Source organism: Delphinapterus leucas, chromosome 20, assembly GCF_059928025.1.
Source record: "Delphinapterus leucas isolate spDelLeu-1000000601 "Yukka" chromosome 20, BTC_Dleu_Yukka2, whole genome shotgun sequence".
Taxonomy (NCBI): Eukaryota; Metazoa; Chordata; class Mammalia; order Artiodactyla; family Monodontidae; genus Delphinapterus; species Delphinapterus leucas.
The window spans coordinates 15,428,697-15,436,143 of NC_143148.1; the positions used below are offsets into that span (position 1 = coordinate 15,428,697).

At 37.8% G+C, this 7,447-nt stretch overlaps 1 protein-coding gene across 2 annotated transcripts in view; it reads right to left on the reverse strand.

The window, feature by feature from the left end:
* ZFP82 (ZFP82 zinc finger protein) overlaps positions 1-4,470 on the reverse strand; it is a 96,584-nt gene extending 92,114 nt beyond the window's left edge. Inside the window, exon 1 of one of the 2 annotated variants that reach the window (XM_089902294.1) lies at positions 5-4,470. The gene's annotated coding sequence lies outside the window, so the exon portion shown is untranslated. The remainder of the gene's footprint in view (positions 1-4) is intronic. The other variant, XM_030761378.2, reaches the window with a different exon arrangement.
* Between the last annotated feature and the right edge of the window lie 2,977 nt (positions 4,471-7,447).

Here is a 7,447-nt window from a genome sequence, read left to right on the forward strand (position 1 = left end):
TCACCCCCTCAGCGGTACAAAGCCGAGGCTCCGGTCCCGCCTTCTCCTCTGGTTCCGCCCTTCAGGTCTTCCAAGCTTCCAAAACAGCACAACCTTCCACAGGACTGGAACAGTCACCCGTGCAGACCCGAGGGTCCCGCCAGCGCGTGACTTTGAGGCTGAATTCAAGCGAGAATAACGTTCTTGCCGAGAAGTCCTCTGGGAAGTGTAGTCAGAGACGTCGCAGTGGTGAGCAAGATGACCGCCGGCCGCCCGGATTCCTCTCAGAGCTCAGCTGCGACCCAGCCGAAAGGATTGCATTCCGTCATCAAACCGCGCATCGGAGGCCTCACGGAGCCTGGCTCAGCCTCGGGCCGTGACTCCCAAAGAAGCTCACTCTGAAGCGTTTGAAAGTGGACTTTCTGGGCCCGCCCTACTATCCCCTGGAGTTGAACAGGCTCTGGAAGAAAAGAACTAGTCCGCAAAGGGAGATAATTTGCACAGGCGAGCCTTCTGGGAAATGTAGTTAGGGAGCAGGAAAAGCGGTGGATGGGTCGTTTGAAATTCGTCTTGATTCTTCATAGCCTGCGCTTGGTCACACCCCGGAGACTTCTGGGAGTGTCACTGCGCCCAAGGAGTGCGTAGGCATCCTGGGTCGCCGTTTTGGCTTTTCGGGCATGAGTTTGGTTTGTGGGTTCCTCAGTGCAGAGGGCTTGTGGGACCTGAGCTTCTGAGACCCAAATCTAGTCAGGGAGGACAAAGGGGAGGAAACCAGGAACGTGCAAAGATATTGGGGAGGTTGAAGGGGGAGGAATCGCTAAACGTGAAACAGGGAGGGGTAAACAAAACGGGATGCGTTTCCGATGCTGCGAAGGGGGTTGACGCTGTTCTGTGCTACTTACTGATTTCTCTGTGGTAGTCGGGGAGTGAGGAGAATGAGGGGGCGGTGAGGCAGGTTGTGCAGGAGGCAAAGTAACGAAAGCCCGGATGTGTGTGACTTAGGGTGTTGGGGGTAGTAGAGAGGGGCAGGAACAGAATTGTATGTGTGTGTCTGTGTCATTGATAATTTAAATGAGTATCACCGTATGTATGACTGGGATTGTATATTGGAAAATAATCCCTGACCCTCATTGTAAAACAATAACAAGAAGGATAGATCTGGAAGCATTTTCTTTCTCTCTCTTTTTTTTTTTTTAGATTTGGTGGGAGAAAGGTTACGTAACTGAGCTAATAAATTATTGAAAGCTTGACTTTTATGTAAAACCAGAAGCGTCAATCATGGAATAGAAATAAAAACAGCGCTTTCGTTAAAAAGAAAGTCGGTTTGAAAGGAACTTTTTTTCTATTTTCTTTTTTTTTTTAATGGGGTGCTTGCTCTTGCTTAGAGCCCAGACCCTGGAGTCATAGCCATTCAATCTTACGTGTTCTTTTAATGTCCTGGAGGAGGGGTTTAGGTCTAAGGGAGCTGATTTGTGAAGTCTTGGACTAAGAAATGACTTTAAAGTTTGATGGGCAGTATCGGCCATTGGAAACAAGCAGAGAAATGAATTAGGGAGTGTTATTCCCATTTTCTGATGAAAACACCATGGTCTAGAGAGATCAAGGAATTTAAGTTTAAAGTTCTTCAAGGAGCCTAGTCAGATCAATGGATTTACTAAATTTTTTTTCCTGGTTACCCCCCACCCCCAGGCCAGGTGGATTTTGCTAGGTGTAGAAATAAATTGCTTCTAATTGCAAAGATACTTTCTCCAAGAATTTTACTACAGTTACTTTTAGTGTAGTTTTAAATAAAAGGAGAAAATAAGGTTGTTGGGTATAAAATTCGTGTAAATAAACTTCATATGTACAAACAAAACCTTGGAATAGGAAAATGCTTAAGAATTATCTTAGCAATAAATAAATAAAACCTACATAAAAAACTTAAACACTATGAAGGACACAAAGAATTAACAAATGAAAAGTTATACCATATTCTTGAATAGAAATCTTTAACATCATAAGCATGTCATTTAAAATTAATTTATGAATTTAATATGATCCCATTGAAAATAATATATTTTTCTAAATAGGGCTTATTCTAAAGTTCAAGTGGAATGACAAAGGTAGGAATAGACAGTATATCTGGGGGAAAGAAAGGCAGTGGGAGGTAGTTGGGGCTAGTCTTACCAGATCACAAAAGATACCCTAAAACTTCAAGATTTGAAATAATGCGGGCTAGTTATCTGACTGGACAGACCAGTGGAACAGAACAGAGTATCAAAAATGGAACCAAATAAAGAATTGTAGTGTCTGGTGAATGGGGCATCTCAAATCAGTTGGAAAAAATGAACTTTTCAATAATGGTAATAGGAAAAATTTGGTAGCCTTTCTGGAAAAAAGAAAATAGATTATGCCATGTACTGAATCCAGAGTTAACTCCAAATGGGTCAAAACTTAAAACTTAAACAAAAAAATAAATAAATTACAAAGACTGAAAACTTAAATTAATTTATAACCATGGAATGAGGAAGGCCTTCCCAACTTCAAAATCCCAAAACCAAGATGTAAAAGATTGATCATTGCTACTACATGAAAAAAAAAAAAAGTTAAAGTGACAAGCTGGAAAAAATTTGCATTTTTTGTTACAAATAGCTAATCTCCCTAGTATATAAGGAGCACTCAAAAAATTGATTAAACAAAAAAGACTAACAACCCAATAAAAACAGAACGAGATTAACAAAAAATACTCAGAACAGAGTCTACATATTGTTCTCAAGTATGCAAAAATACACTCAACCTCATTCATAAGAAGATAAATGCCATTAAAACTATGTAGAGATACTGTTTCTTATAGACTTGAATGGCAAATATTCCCAAAATTTGAAAACTTACCTTGTTAGAGGGACTGCCGATTGGTACAAACTATTTGGAAGGCAATTTGGCAGCATCTTTCAAAATTCCAATTGCATTTATCCTTTGACTGAGCAATCCCACCTCTGGGATTTTATCCTACAGATCTAGTTATGATGATGCATATCCAAGATCTTTGTGTTCATCACATTTCTTTTCAGAAAGGTATCACAACCCCATTCTTGACAATTTCCTTGACTTCCTTCAAACTTGTCTTTCATTTTTCTAATTCTAATCCTCTGATCACTAAAACAAATAATAACAGCAACAAAAACATTAGTGAATTGTTTTCCACTTGCCTTCTTAAAGTCAGGATTCTGTTATTGACCATCTTCTCTTAATCTGTAATTTTTTTCTTTTTGAGCAACTATATCCCACTACGATGGCTTCAGCAACATTTACTGACTCATGACCAACAGATTTGTTTCCATGCTAGGCCTATCTTTTTTGTGTATGTGATAAATTATGCATAAGATAAAATTTACCATTTTAATCATTTTTAAATGTATAGTTTAGTAGCATTAGTACATTCACATTGTTGTCCAGCCACCACCACTATCCATCTCCAGAACTTTTTCATCATCCTAACCTGAAACTCTGTACACATGAAACAATAATTAGTGATCACCCCTCCCTTCTGGTAACCACTATACTACTTTCTGTCTTTATGAATCTGACTATTCTAGGTACCTCATGTAAGTAGAACCATACAATATTTGTTCTTTTGTGCCTGGCTTATTTAACTTAGTATATAATGCTTTCATGGTTCACCTATGTTGTAGCCTGTATCAGAATTTCATTCCTTTTGAAGGCTGAATAATATTTCATTGTATGTTTATACCATATTTTGTTTATCCATTTATCTCTTGAAGGACATGTGGGTTGTTTCCATCTTCTGGTTGTTGTGAGTAATACTGCTGTGAACATGGTATACAAACATCTCTTTGAAACCCTGCTTTCAATTAATTGGTGGGTATACCTAGAAGTGGAATTACTGGATCATATGGTAATTAAATGTTTAAGTTTTTTGATGAACCACCATACTGTGTTCCACAGTATGCTGCTTCTGTTTCTGCTGCTTCTTCTTCTCCTTCTTCATATTGTTATCATTGTTATTATTATCATTATTATTATTATTGGAGTATAATTGCTTGACAATGTTGTGTTAGTTTCTGTTGTACAATGAAGTGAATCAGCTATATATATGTATATATCCCCTCCCTCTTGGACCTCTCTCCAACCCCCCCATCCCACCCATCTAGGTCATCACAGAGCACCGAATTGAGCTTCCTGTGCTTTATAGCAGGTTCCCACTAGCTATCTATTTACACATGGTAGTGTATATATGTCAATCCTAATCTCCCAATTCGTCCCACCTTCCCTTTCCCCCCTGTGTCCACATGTCCATTCTCTACTTCTGCGTCTCTATTCCTGCCCTGAAAGTAGGTTCATCTGTACCATGTTTCTAGATTCCACATATATGTGTTAATATACAATGTTTGTTTTTCTCTTTCTGACTTACTTCACTCTGTATGACAGACTCTCGGTCCACCCACATCTCTACAAATGACCCAATTTTGTTCCTTTTTGTGGCTGAGTAATATTCCATTGTATATATGTATCACATCATCTTTATCCATTCCTCTGTTAATGGACATCTAGGTTGTTTCCATGTCCTGGCTATTGTAAATAGTGCTGCAGTGAACATTGGGGTATTATTATTATTTCACTGGCTAGGACATCCAGTATGATGTTGAATAGGAGCAATGAGAGTGGACATCATTGTCTTATCCCTGATCTGGGAGAGAAGGCATTCAATCTTTAACCACTAGTGTTAGGTCCTCTATTAGGTTAAGAAAAGTCATTTCTACTCCTAGGTTGCTGAGAGTTTCTATTATGAATAGACCTTAAATTTTGTCAAATGCTTTTTCTGCATAAGTTTATATGATCATATGGTTTTTCTTTTTTTTAGTTTAATATGGTGGATTACATTAATTGATTTCTGAATATTAAACCAGCTTTGCATTCCTGGGATAAACCCAACTTGCTTGTGATACATACTGTATTGCTAGTTGTGATTTGCTAACTTTTTGTTGAGCAGATTTGTGTCTATGTTAACAAGGGTATTGGTCTGTACTTTAATTTTTTTTTTTTGGTGCTGTCTTTGTCTGGTTTTGGTATCAGAGTAATGCTAGCCTCATAAAATGAGTTGGGACATTTTCCCTTCTGTTTTTTTGGAAGAGATTATGCAGAATTCCCATTATGTATTCTTTAACTATTTGGTGGACTTCAATAGCAAAACCATCTGGGTTGGAATTTTCTCTTTTTGGAATTTTTAAACTATGAATTTAATTTCTTTTTTACATTGAATTATATTTGATATATAACATTGTGTAAGTTTAAGGTATACAACATGATGATTTGATACATTCATATATTGCAATATGATTGCCATTGTTGCATTAGATAGCACCTCTATCATGTCACATAATTATCATTTCATTTTTGTGGTGGGAATTATTAAGAGCTAGTCTGTTAGCTGGTGTGATGTTTATAATACAAATTTGTTGCATATAATCACTGTACTGTGCTATGTACTGTGCTAATGGTGATCCAGTGATCACCAGGACTTATTCATCTACTAGTTGCAAGTTTGTAACCTTAATGTCTCTCCTATGCCCCCAGCCCCTGGTAACCACCATTTTACTCTTTGTTCTTATGAATTTGGCTTTTTTTAGATTCCATATATAAGTGATAACATACAGTATTTGTCTTTTTCTCTCTGATTTTTCTCGCTTAGCACAAAGTCCTCAAGGTCCATCCATGTTGTGAAAATGGTAGGATTTCCTTCTTTCTCATGGCTGAATAATATTCCACTGTGTGTGTGTGTGTGTGTGTGTGTGTGTTTATGTGTATATATATATATATATATATATATATATATATATATACATATATCACATCTTTTTTATCCATTCACTGTTGAAGAGAAATTAGGTTGTTTCCGTACCCCTTGGCTATTGTGAATAACGATGCAATAAACATGGGAGTGTATATATCTCTTCAGTATCCTGTTTCCATTATCTTTGGGTATATACCCAGAAGTGGGATTGTTGGATCATATAGTAGTTCTATTTTTAACTTTTTTTTTTTTTTTTTGCGGTTCGTGGGCCTCTCACTGTTGTGGCCTCTCCCGTTGCGGAGCACAGGCTCCGGATGCGCAGGCTCAGCGGCCATGGCTCACGGGCCCAGCCGCTCCGCGGCATGTGGGATCTTCCCGGACCGGGGCACGAACCCGCGTCCCCTGCATCGGCAGGCGGACTCTCAACCCCTGCGCCACAAGGGAAGCCCTATTTTTAACTTTTTGAGGAACTTCCATATTGTTTTCCTTAGTGGCTGAACAAATTTATATTCCTACCAACAGTGTGTAAGAGGTTCCTTTCTCCACATCCTTGTCAACACTTGTTATCTCTTGTCTTCTTTATGATAGCCATTGTAACAAGTGTGAGGTGATGTGTCAATGTGGTTTTCATTTGCATTTTCCTGATGTTTAGTGGTGTTGAGCATCTTTTCAGGGACCTGTTAACCATTTGGATTCCTTCTTTAGAAAAATGTCTATGTAGTTCCTCTGCCCATTTCTTTAATCAGATGGTTTGTTTTATTTGCTATTGAGTAGTATGAATTCCTTATATATTTTGGATATTAACCCCTTATCAGATATATGATTTGCAGATATTTTCTCCCATTCTTTAGGTTGCTGTTCATTTTGTTTGTTTCTTTTGCTATGCAGAAGCTTTTAAGTTTGATGTGGTCCCACTTGTTGGTTTTTGCTTGTTGCCTTTGCTTTTGGTGTCCTATCCAAAAAACTGATTACCAAGACCAGTGTTGAGGAGCCTCTTCTACATGTTTTCTTCTAGGCACTTTATTGTATCAAGTCTTATGTTTAAGTCTTCCATTCATTTCTAGTTAATTTTTGTTAGTAATGTATGACAGAGATCCAATTTCATTTTTCCACATGTGGTTATCTAGTTTTCCCGATACCATCTGTTGAAGACACTATCCTTTTCCCCATTCCAAACCAAGGGTGCTTGGCTCCCTTGTTGAATATTAGTTGACCATATATGTTGGGGTTTAATTCTGTGCTCTCTATTCTGTTCCACTGGACTATGTATCTCTCTTTATGCCACTAGCATAACTGTTTTATACTATAGCTTTGTAATATAGTTTGAAATCAGGGGGTATGATGTCTCTGGATTTGTTCTTCTTTCTTGTATTGTGTTGACAATTTGGGGTCTTTTGTGATTCCGTACAAAATTTAGGATTGTTTTTTCTATTTCTGTGAAAGATGCCACTGGAATTTTGATATGGATTGCATTGAATCTATATATGGCTTTGGGTAGTATGGACATTTTAACAATATTAATTTTTCAAATCTATGAACACAAGATGTCTTTCCATTTGTTTGTGTCTTCTTCAATTTCTTTCAACAAAGTCTTATAGTTTTTATTGTAGAGATCTTTCACTTCCTTGGTTAAATTTACTTCTAGGTATTTATTGGTTTTGATACTATTGTGAATGG